Raw genomic sequence first — 12,473 nt, forward strand, 5'->3', positions numbered from 1 at the left:
CTCACTCTCCACCCACAGTGCCCGATGAGGGACCTCGAGCCCATTCCCAAACTCTGGTATTCCTGCATTTTCTTACCTCCCTCACCTTGCAGGAGGGCCGAAGGCCGGGGAAGTTGCGAGCGGCAAAGCACCGGCTGGGCAGGAGATGGCAGCAACAGCCCAGCGACCGCTTTGCCTCACCGGGACGGGGTTTCCTTTCGTCGGGAATACCGGAGCGTTTTTGGCAGAGGAAAGGAGTCGTTTTCACACACCTCTGGACTTCGGAATTGTGATCAAGGCGCAAGAGACGCCGCTCCCGGACTGGAAAATCAAAGGAGGTGGCTCAGCGTGAAGGACTTGGTGCGAGGAGGAGCACATAAGCATCACCCGAGCAGTGAGAGATGTTTGTTCTTCCAGTCTATGTTGGTCATTACCAGAGACGTCTGAGGATTGTAGCTCCTGGGTGCAGGTACATGAGGCCCGGCAGATTTTAAGCATGGTTTTCCTGACACATGGGGGATGTTGTCCCGTGGGAGTTGGTGGAAAAGGAGCAGCATACATTGAGGAGCATTGTGGTGCTGGGACAGTTTTGTGCTATGCTTCAGTTTGGGATATTTGTTCTTTTAGTCTTTGATCATTACAGGAGATTTGTGTGGATTTGAGCTCCTGAGTGAGGTATGTGAGGCCCTGTGGATTTTAAGCTGGACGTCCCCTTTCCCCAGTGCAAATAATTTGGAAAAATAAAAAACACACTTTCAGAGCTCTGCTCTTTCAAGGGCATGGGAGATAGATAGGTCCTGAACATGCCACAGTGGTGGGGGTGCATGCTGGGATGTGCTGGCAGATACTGGAAGTGACTGTGGGATGGGAGTGAGGTCTGAACATCATGCTACCTTGCATCCTGGTTTTAATCTTCCTCTTTCCTTATGTCTTCTACGCCTTTTGCAACCTGCACGTAGCCTTTGTTTGCACGTCCTGTTCTTAGGCCGCTTCGCTAGGATGGGATTTACAACATCTTCCAGCTCTGCTGCTGCTTCTCCACCTGGATGTTTTGGACAAGTCACTTGTGTAAGTTCAGTGTCCACACTTGTAAAAAGGAGGCAAGGACCCTCTTCTCTGTAAAGATCCTAGAGAGGTGAGGAGAGGTAACTTTTTCTTGCTGATTTGAAAGCAGGGCTTATGCTGTTGTAAGGTGTTGCCCAAATGCTACAAAAAGAGGTAGCCCCTCGTGTTGGGGAGAGTTTCAGGGCAAATGGATGGGGCAGAGGCTTCAGAGAGGGGGCTGCAGGCACTGTCAAATTCCCTCAGTAGGGCTTTCTCTGGTGTGTGGAGCTGGTGGCCACTGCCCTGGCAGCAATGCTTGCAGAGGGACAAGAACAGCAGGAGAGATCCAAAGAAAAGAGGGTGCTGGAGAGGGAGATGATTTGAGCTGAAAGAGGGAAACAGAGGAACAGCAAATCCTGGAGATAAGAGGCAGGGCAGGTACAGGATCCCTTGAGAAACATGATTGATTTACTTCCCCAGTGTAGGGGCATTAGATTGTTCTCAGGGATCCATCAAATGCCACAATTCTTGGCAGTAATCACTGTACTTGGTGGGGCTGCAGAGGAGGGGATGGGACATCCTGCATAACCAGAGGCATTGCCAGCTTGGTAGCCCTGAGCATCTCCTCTCCAGGAGGCTTGTCTGGGATGCCCACCCTGAAACACAAGACCCTGCAGGAGGTAAGACTGAACCCTCCGTCCTCTTGCCAGGGCAGTGTTTCATAAAGCCCTTCCAAATAAAGCTGAGGAGTATCTCTGGGGTGCTCCAGCATGGTGGTGTAGGAGCAAAGATCTTCAGTGCTGGGCTTGGGGGGGAAGCAAAGGAGGTCCCGCTGTGGGATTGAGCTGCAGGCACCCCTGGGGGAGACTGAGTGCTGAAGGGGAGAGAGGAATGGATGGGGAAAAGGAAAGGGTGCCTCGTCCCACCTCAGGGGGACTTGAGAGGCAGAGCAGGGTTGTTGCAGCTCCTGGCAGTGCTACCCCCAGCACAGCATCCCAGGACACGGCTGCCCACGTGGCTGTGCATCCCCAGGGAGCTGGGCATTGAACACTGACTGAGGCTTTCAATACTGGGTAAATACAAAAATGCTGGGTAAATATTTAGAGCGTCTGAGTAGATCTTTGCAGCTCTGGTGAACCACACCAGCAGAAAACTTTGCAGAGGAGCATTTTGCATTCCAAAGGCTAGATTTTTTTTTTTTTTTTTTTTTTTTTTTTTTTTTTTGCAGTGAGAGAGTGTTCCTCTGCAGGAGCACGTGGTGGTTCCCAGCAGCAGCAAAGGGCTGCGTGCTGCCATCGCAGTGTGTCATCACACCGGTTTTCCCGATGGGGAAACCAAATATGCAGGGGCCACGGGGTTGAGTCAGAGCTCACAGAGCCACAGAGAGATGGGGATGAGAATCCCTGATCTGCTGACTCTCTGTCCCATGGTTTAACCACAAGTTCGTCCCTTCCCCTCAGGGGATCTCGCACTCCAAAGCTGTGCTGCCTTTTGCGCATGATTTTGGGAGAAAACTATTTTCAGAGAAAATAATGTGCTGCTTGGGCTGAAGCATCTTATAATAACTCTCTGTCCAGGAGGCAGATGGGAATGCATGCGGGGGAGGGAGTATGAGACAACAAATTTGGGTTTGGAGAAGCCTGTGTTGGCTGTCTGGTACAGCTGTGACCCTAAGAGGGAGACCATGGTACATCCAGCAGTTACTGCTCCACGCAGCAGTTACCCCACAGAGACCCAGGGCTGGGCTGTGCCACGTGGACAGCGTGGCTGTCCATCCCATGTCCTGCCATGCCTGTTCCTTGACAGGGAGTAAACTTTGCTGGCTGATTGTGTTGGAGGCAGCTCCTGCTTGGCAGTGGTGATCACACCACCTGTGTGTCTTTATCTTCAAGTGATGCACGCGTTTGCACGTCATCATCCTTTTGTTTGGCACTCAGGATGGGGAAGAGAGGTGATTTCCTCTAATAAAATCCTGCCAGAGCTCCAAAGACCAAAGCAACAGCTACGGGACTGCCAGACAGGATCTGTGCCCTGATCAGAGCTCCAGCTGATGTGCCACAATGTGGGATGCACTGCAACTGAATGGATGTGAGATTTTTCCATGTATCCCCTTTTTCCTTCTAGGATTGGCTCCAGTTAGTGGTATTTTAGTAGCTCAGGGAGAGAGTGCCTTTCCTACTGGGGTCATGAGCCCTGGTGCATTGTGGTGATGTGAGGGAGGAGGGAGCAGGCTCAAGCTGAGTGCTGGTACTGGTTTCAGATATACTGTATTGTTACTAGACGTGCACAGCTTGGATCAGAATCCTGCAAAAGGATCATGAACTGGCTCTTCTCTGGGGCAAGTGGATATTAAAATATCAGCTGTGGTCATAGAAGATGCAGTGCTGAGACTACACTCCCATGGAAAATATCCTACATATCTCCTGAGTGCTCAGTGTTTGTCAGTCTGCACTCGTGCACAGGGAGCCCTAAACATTTTGGTCCGGACCTGCAGAGGTGATCAGGCACTGCACACCTGGAGAGAGGAGGTTTGTGGGAGCACTAGCTGTGGTTTGGGAGTTCAGGCTGCTGGGATTAAAGCTGTGGAACTGCAGGGCAGTCACAGCATGGGCTGTCTCCACATTATACACTGTCCTTCCCCTCTGCCCTTGCCAGGCATCAGCCCTTACCTGTGAGCTGAAGTGGACAACTTGAAAAGCCTTTTGCTGCACTTTGCCACGGGGGGTCTGTCAGCTCATTTCATCCATCACATAAGCATAAGGGCAATAGTAATTGCTTCTTGTCTCTGCTGTACAGGGCTGCTTAAAAAACAGGGGCACAGCCATGAAGTGTCATTGCTGTGACATTTTCTGGCCAGAGAAAAAAAATGCTGCTTCCCAACAGCTCCCAGCTTCCCTCCCATAGGCGAGGAAGGACTCACCTTAATGTGCTTGCCATAAAGGCAGATGTAACCAACCTGAATGACTGTGAATCACTGTGCCCCTGCCCAGGATGACTGTCTGGGGGATGGACTGGTGTTTCTTGGCCAGCAGTGTAGGAAACAGGATGGTCAGCTCCTCCTTGAAGCCATTCAGATGTAATTGAGATGAATCCCTCGTGGAACCCTCCTGGCTTCTGCTGAACTATGACACAGATGGGTCTGGCTCACTGCATGCAGCAAAAGCTGCTTAATTAGAGCAGCAGCTCAATTTATTTGTTTTGGATCATCTTTATTAGCCATCACTTAAGCTTGTAATTAAGGGCAGAATAGGGACTGTAAAAAGGGTTCCATCCTATGCTGCTTGTCTTCCCCCTGAGTGTTGCTCTGGTCTGCTCAGCACCTTCAGGACTCTCTCCTGTACAGACAGCACTGCTGTCACCCGCACTCCAAATGCTTGCTTTATTCCTGGAAAAGCTGCAAGGAAATGACAGTACGTTTATCCTGGGACACTTTTAATTGACTGAGGTAGAACATCTGATGCCCCAAATGCTATGTAGGCACAGTAGGAGCAGCAGGTACCCCCTGGAGGGATGTTGCTGCCCATCTCTTAAAGTAAATACCCAGGTAGGTTTGTACTCCTTCATCCGGGAAAAAGAGAGGATCAAATCCTTGTGGAGACCCTGACAGGCAAAACAAAGGCCTGGAGAGTGAGACCTGAGGCTCACCTGGTAACCAAGGAATCCCAGACCTTCTCAGGAGAGAAGAAATGCAAAGAAATGCAGTCCTCAGAAATGCAAAGCTACATCACTGCTCTGATTGTGGCTGTTATTGTCATGTGTTTATAACCTTGTATGCAGTGGAGGTATTGCTGTTCAGGTGTTTCTTCTCAAGTGCCCAAGGTGTTTTTATGGTTTTCAGTCTGCCTCTGTACCCCTCCAGTGTCCTGAATCTCTTCCCTGCAACCCTAAATCCTGGTTGCACTCTTTGGGCTAAAGTGCTGCTGTGACCAGCACCACACAGCTGTTTTTCACTGTAAGGTAGTTCCTGCTCTGAGACTGGGTTTTCTTTTGTAGGATCCAATTCTGGCATTCCTACAGTTTATTTTAATTCGAGTTGAACTAGTACAAGCATTGGCATGTAGCTTTAATGACCTCTGTGTTTTCAACAGGGACTGAGTATCTCATTCCTGTCACTGTGACCTGCTCCTGGGTGAGGATGCACCATGGCCATCAACCCTGTGGAGCAGGCTCTGCTCCCACGAGGCTCCCAGGTGAGAGGCAGGGATGCATCTCCACCCCAGGATTTTTGCAGGTGCCCTCCTGGTGGGAGGTAGGGCTGGACTTCGCTTTGAGGGCTGACAGCTACAATCAACTGCTTGTGTGTGGTCCAGGAGGAAATTCCCCAAACTGGCATCCAGCCCCTGTAAAACCGCAAGCAGCTCCTGTTTGTGGTGCAAGGGAATGTGCATTGACTGCCAGGGTCTGCTCACAGGACAGGGGAGAAGGCTGGAGGTTCTCTTCATGTGTGTGTGAGCTGTTGTGAGCTCCAGAGCAGTGTTCTTCCTTTATTTGTTCGAACATCTAAAGGAACAATAGGTTGGAGGACTGGGAGGGGAGAGGAGGAGTTTGCTCCTCCTTTCTTGTGAAATGTCAGCATCTCACAGAGCTCTTGATCACTCGTGTTTGGTGGATGATTCCACTGCCTGCCCCCTCGGTTGCAATGGTAAATATGGAAGGGCAGCATGGGGAACCCCACAGCAGTATTTTTAATGAAGAGCCATGTCCAGACTACACCAAACAAGGTTATTTGTGTCCTGGTACAGCCTTTGTTTGCAAACAACAGCCTCTCTAGGTAACCACACAACAGAGCACAAGTGCCTTGTTATTTGCATCTGTCTCTGTTCACAATAGGGAAGGAAGGGAACCCATCTGTTTGGGCAAGGGAGACAAAAATATAGCAGAGAGAAGTTGATTAAATTCATAATACAGGCAGCCCAGAGAAAGAATCCCGTGTTTCTGGAGATGGAGATAAATCTAGTGATTATTCTTTGCCCCAAGTTCAAGCCATCTGACTGGGAGACTGACAAGAAAAATAGGGACAAAGAAATCATTCCTTCCTTGTTGGCCTCATTTCTTGCTCAAAGTTAAAACCCAGACCTCTTTGGCTGAGCACAGTCCAGTAACTGCACCCTGTCACTGACCCCCACGTCCATCCCACGACCTTCCCTGCACTGACTCATCATGGCATCTGCTGTCGTCACCTCCCCAGTGTCCTGGGGACCAGCTTCATCACAAAAAAAGAGCTGGTTCAAAGGCTACATTTTTAAATGCCAGTCCTGGGCTCCCTGAAGATGATCCAACCCACTAAGAGAAAGCTGGCAGGTTTGTCACAGTCTTGCCTTTGCTTGTTAGAGTCAGCTGGAGAGTTTTACAGATCTGTTCTGAAGGTTGCTGGAGGCTGGTTATTTTGTTTTAAAGTCAGGGCAGCAGCAGACAGACAGCCACTATTAAAAAGAGAAATTAAAAAAAAAAAAAAGAAAAAGCCATTTTGGCTTTAAAGCCAGCTGACTGCTTTTGACTGCTGAAGGATTTATGTCTGGATATTCCTGACCTTCAAGGCAAGGGGGTGTGTTGTCAGAGCAGAGGATTTGAGCAGCTCCAGCAGACAGAGAGGAACCTCCATCTTCTTTAACAAAGGCCCTGTGCTGACTTGTGAGTGCCTTTGATCAGATTTCAAGTACCCTGGCATGGCCACATCCAGCCATTCCTTGAGCTTTTTGGCCGAAGAAGAGATCCGGAATCAGAACTTTGTATTCCAGCACCAGCCTCTTCATTTCCCTCTTCCTCAAATCCCATGAGAGGGGGGGGAAAAAAAGTCAGTGCTGTGCATGCCTTCACACTTGTTTTTCATGAAGGACTTGGGATGAAGACAGATTTCACCCTAAGAGCATCCCATTGGCAGGATAAGGTGCTGTTATCTCAGGCTGCTCCCTTAGTCTCCTCTGAGTAGTTTTTCTCAGGTTGAGAGGATGTTTCTTAGCAATTAGACAGAAATTGGCTGGTTTGGTGCACTTTGGACGTATTTTACAAAGGTATCCAACGTGCTGCAAAAGGGCTGGCTCCAAGGAGGAAAAAAATGTTTCCCAGCTAGAAGAGTCATAGAAGTAAAGAGCTCACAAGGGGTCAGTTGGTCACCCCTCACCCCAAGCTGTCCATGGAATCACCAGGGTTTATTTTTGGACGATGTTCTCCCAAGACTGAGTCATATTTCCTGCTCAAGAGTTGCTCTGAAAGGCTGGTGTTGCAGGAAGGGTCCACATTTCTGTCTGATTCATGCAGTAGGCGGGAGTGGCCCTTTCTCTTGTGTTCGGGTGGACTTGGATTACCAAGTTCATATGGAAATTAGAGCTGAGTAAACAAATATTGATCTGCCCAACCTCAGGTCACAGCTGAAAACAATGTTCTGAGGGAGTAGATTGAAGGGGCAGGATCCCATCAGATGGTTATAAAGGCAGGGTGAAATTCAATCCTGCTCCAGGGAGTTTGCAACCTCAGTATAATCAACAGGAGCATCTGAAAACCCTGGTCTAGTTTGGGTTACAAAAGCTGGTGTCTTCAAGTGGTTCCTCCTCTAGTAGCTGTGTCAGAAAATGATTAATAAACGGTCCAGACCTGCTCAAAAGAGGAGGGTGAGTGACAGCGAAATAGCTGTGTTTTGGGGGCATGCAGGGCTAGAAGTGGATCGGGATGGGAGGAGACAACAGCCCATTGGAGGGAAAAGCAGGGCAGTGGGATAGACTTCCTCGGGATGATTAATTCCGACCCACACACCACCGTTGTTCGAGGGATGAGCGTTCCTTTTAGACAGTGACTTGCACTGCTGAATGTGCAGTGTGGTAATTTTCCAGGTACTTGGCCATTTGACTCGAGGGGTTTTTTTTTAAACATGCTGGATGAGATGTGATGTCTTGGGAGCACTGGAGTGGAGGCAGCAGAGTGGATTTTTCCCACCGTGGTGAATAAAGTAGGACATGTTGCTTTCCCAAGCGGAGTCTCTGGCCCTCCCGTGTCTCTACAGGGTCACAGTTTATTTGTTAACACCTTACAAAGAAAAGCCAGGGCTTTTCTCAATGGTCTGAATATTCCTCTAAAATCCACACTGTGACTTTGGAGAAAAATTCAGGCTATTGAGATCGGTGTATTCAGGCCAATGAGGCTGGCTCATTGCAGGTCTGATCCCTGCAAGATCTCTGGGATTATTGAGAAAATTGCTGTTATTTTCCCAGTCACAGAATGGTTTGGGTTGGAAGGGACCTTAGAGAGCATCCCCTTCCAACAAACTGTCTAGTCAGATGGATTTTCCCTGTTTTCTCTCCACCAGGATAGAAGGACAGGAGCAACCATCCATCAAGGCACGTTGTCACCAGCCCGGCAGACAGCAAGCACCAAGTGTGGAGAGGACAAGCTCTCACAAGTCCACATTTTTCTGTGGAATTGCCCTGGTTCCTGTTTCACGGGACAGCAGCCTGGCCTTGACTCGACAGAGCAGGACAGGGGAGCTTGAAAGGGGCTGTCGAGGGAAGAACAGCTGAGAGCTACAATGATCCCAGTGTGTGTATAAATAGAGACGGGGCTGTTATCCTGATGAAATGAGACCAGATGTTTCTCCCAAATCCCTGCTCTCTGCTAGTGAAAATTATAGTTTAGTTACAGCAGGGCGAAGCGGGAAGCAAAATGTTTTAGACCTACTGATGTTGGGAAGTCAAAGGGGAAAAATGCCTCACTGGGGCGGGGGATACAGTGCCCTGTGATGCAGGGATGGATTGGGCACGGTCAGAGTGGGTGAGAGCTGGAGGAGCCCCTCGCTGCCTTTGTTCTATTTTGCTGCTTCCTATCCCGGTATTAACGGGCTGAGTTTAAAGCCCATGCTGTGACTGCCTTTTGTGAGGTAGAAATTCAGTGTCAGCACATGTATCCTGGAGGCAGTTGGCACGAGATGAAGGAGGGATGGCAGCAGCAGTTAAAACTGGGCCTTGGCTCTTTAATATTTAACTTTCCCCAGTGCTGGTTTTTTTTTTTTTTTAATCAGTTTGTGCATTATCTGCCATCCCCTTTCAAAGAGGGTTTTAGCACAGAGATTTCAGTGCTTAATCCCAGGGGCAGGGAAAGCGGAAGAGTCTCTCTGAAGGTTCCAGGGCTCAATCTGGCCTCAATTACACCAGCCTAAATCAGCAAAGAGTGGCCACAACGGACTTTGATGTGACCGCGTCGGGCTGGAGGTAACAAAATTAGGAGTAAGTCCCATATCTGTCCAGGAGACGCCTCTGGTCCCTAAGGCTCCATCCATAGGGAGTTCCCAGGAGGATATAAGCATTGCCTGGCTGGCTCAGAATGAATGTCCACCTTGGGCAACAACCAGTGCCTGGCCGTGGCCAGCTGCAGATGCTTAGGAAGGGATATCGGAAGAGGGAGAGTATAAAGTGATCCTTCCTCCGGCATATCCTCCCAGCTCCTGGTAATCAGCAGTTGAGGGACTTCCTAAGCCGGAGGTTGCATGAATTTGTGTAATCCCTTTTGTTGTCTTTTTTTTTTTTTATTTATTATTATTATTCATTTATACTTTTGGCCTCCACGACATCCTGTGGCAATAAGTTCCACAATGTAATTATGTGTTGTGTGAAAAAGTACTTCCTTTTGTCTGCTTTAGGCCTGGCTCCTGAACGTTTCTCTCCGTGATCCTTCGCTCTTGTGTTGTGAAGGAAATGGAAAAGAATTCCAGCTCCATACCAGACCTCTCTTGACCTCTTCAGACTTCTCTGTCTTTGTTTGTCCCAAGGTTTTGTTCTTCCAAATTGGAGCTCCTTGTTTTTCTAGCCTTTCTTCCTCATATGGTATCTATCCCATCACTTCCACTGTCCTTACCGCCCTCCTCCACGTCTCTTCTCATTTTATTATTGCCTTTTTTTGAGATAAGATCACTGAACTGAGACTTGATCACTCCTGAAGACATGAATTCATTCTGCTGGAAGAAGGTCAGCTCAAAAGGTTTTTTTTCCTCAAGTCACTCTTGTGTAGTTCAGTTTCTTCTACAACACGTACAGTCCTGGGCTTAATGGAAATACATATGCAGCTCTCTTCAAACACTTGGATTTGACCTATTCTGAGCAAACCTCCAGTCCTAGTTTAACTAGAGCCTGTGGGTTAATGTGACATCCACAAGTAGATCAACTAATGGGTCTGGTTTACACGAAGGGAATTTCATGTATGTGCTTATATTACTGCTCATTTATTCCTGCACAGATCCCCTGTGCACTACTGGTGGAGAAGGCCCACAGCCAGAACAGCTGAGCTGGTGAGCATGAAACTCGGGAGTCTCTAATTTCCAGAACATCTTTATTTATAAAATATGTCTATTTTTGCTCCTGTCATGCCTGCAAAACCAGCCTTCCTATTTTAGTCATCCCTGCCCTTTATTATTGTTTGTGTTGCCCCAAACCTCACAAATGGGGCAGGAGAATGGATTTTGTCTCCCGCTGCCGTGTGAATTTCAGAAACCACACTAGCCAGTCCTTCCAGACCTTGCTGCTAGGATGGCTTGATCATACTTGCAGATACAACCGGTCCTCACTTGATGGGAACCAGTTGCTGGTGTCTTGCACTGCTCCTGAATAAATGTTGTCCCAGGATTGTGCTGCAGATTTTTAAAACTCCACTTTTGGCAGTAGCTTAGAAGCCACATCCTTCCCTCACAACACACCAGCTCTTCTCCTGCTTCTCAAAGCAGCTTCATCCCCCTTGCCCACCGTGTGCCTTGGGCGGGTTTCCCACAGCAGGGAGACAGCCCAGACTTGTGTAAAGGATGGAGAAGTCTCTGGGAGAGTAGGATAAACTTGAGTTTATCAGATCGTGGCCCCTAAATGATAAGCTGGAAGAATATGTACGTTGTTATACTATCAGCAGCAGTGGGAATGAGCAGGGGTAGAGAGAACGTAGGAGGGAAAAATTGCTTTTCCCGTTCCTTTACGGTATTATTATGGCTTTTTATGCAGATATCTGCTCTGGAAGGAGTATCCCACACACCCTCAGCTCCCAGAACTTTGAAACCACGAGGCAGAACATATTTTAGGGTGGGAAAGAGGAAGGAGAGGTTACTGGGTGTGCTGCTTCTGTGCAGAATCACCCCTGTCACAGTGGTGGAAGGATAAATCCTCACCAGGTTTCATCCTGGTTTAACTCTTCTTGTTTGTGGGAGTAATTTTAAAATCCTTATTTCCCAAAGAATTGAGGCTGACACCATCAAGCTCACAGGATCTCTCTTTCCCCAGATCCTGCCTCTTACCTCCTACAACCTCAGGAAGTGCTGAACTTGCTGGTCTGTTTCAAAGAAAACAAACAGAGGAATAAAGGTCCAAGAGCTAAATAAATCTCTGCAGGAATAATGAAAATTGGCAGCAAGGTAAAGCAGAGAGATCCTACAAGCCTCTGCACTGAGGGTGTCCACCCTCTGCTAGATACCAGGTGTGAATTTGTAGGAAGCTGGGTTACATCTGTTTTGCCAATCATGAAACAACAAAACATTTGGAAGAAGGAGGTTTATTCATTTTCCAATTCAGCTTGGAAATTGCAGCAGGATGCGTGTTCCCAACATAGAATGGAAAAGCTGTGATGTGAACTCATGTTGTTTCTCTCCCAATTGGGTAGAGAATGACCCAGTTGTAGGGCAAGATTCAGGTCGAGCTCTCAGCCAAGCATGAGACAGAAACCCACAGGAAACAAAGTTTCATCAATTAATCATAGGGCTGGCAGGACTTTTTTCCTCCACTGAAATAGTTAATACACCTTCCATCGTGGACACAACTATACTGGTGTGAGGATGCTCCAACCCAGTTGCATCAGGAGGGCGTCGTTCGCTGCCACTTTGCAAGCCCTCAGCTCCCAAGAGGAACTTTTGGGAATTCCTAAGACAAACATTCAGGCTCAGGCAGCTGATCGGGACCTGCCAAGCTGCAGAGCTCAGGGAGTTACAGCCCTTTCTGAGGGAAGCTACTGCTCTTCAGCAGTAACTCGCTGTCTGAACCCTCTTATTCTGCTCTAGTGCAAAACAAAGCACGGTGAGAAGGTGTGGGAGCTGGATCTCTTTTAAAGCAGCTGAATGGCAGCGTAACTGCCAGGGATCTGTACTTATTCAACTGCATTTGCAATAAAGAAAAAAATTAGTGCCTTTATACCAATGCAGGAGTTGTGTGCAGAGATGAGCCCTTGGACACAGCCTGTGCTAACGGGGATAATCACTGAATCTACGCATTTGGGCGAACCTACACAGTTCATCTGATCGCGGACAGGCATGGATTCAGTCCAAGAGACCACAGGGATGGAACCCAAAGCAAGCTGAACCCCTTTGCCCATCTTCCCTGAAAATTCCAGTCACGATGCCATGATTTAAAAGACAGCGTTGGATGCATGCTTCACTCGCAGCTATTTCATCCTAGATTTTTAGAGAACGTGTACCTTAAGCACTGGGAAATTCACCA

Source organism: Pipra filicauda, unplaced genomic scaffold (genome assembly GCF_003945595.2).
Source record: "Pipra filicauda isolate LSUMZ 115617 unplaced genomic scaffold, ASM394559v2 scaffold114_size2234877_pilon, whole genome shotgun sequence".
Classification (NCBI taxonomy): domain Eukaryota; kingdom Metazoa; phylum Chordata; class Aves; order Passeriformes; family Pipridae; genus Pipra; species Pipra filicauda.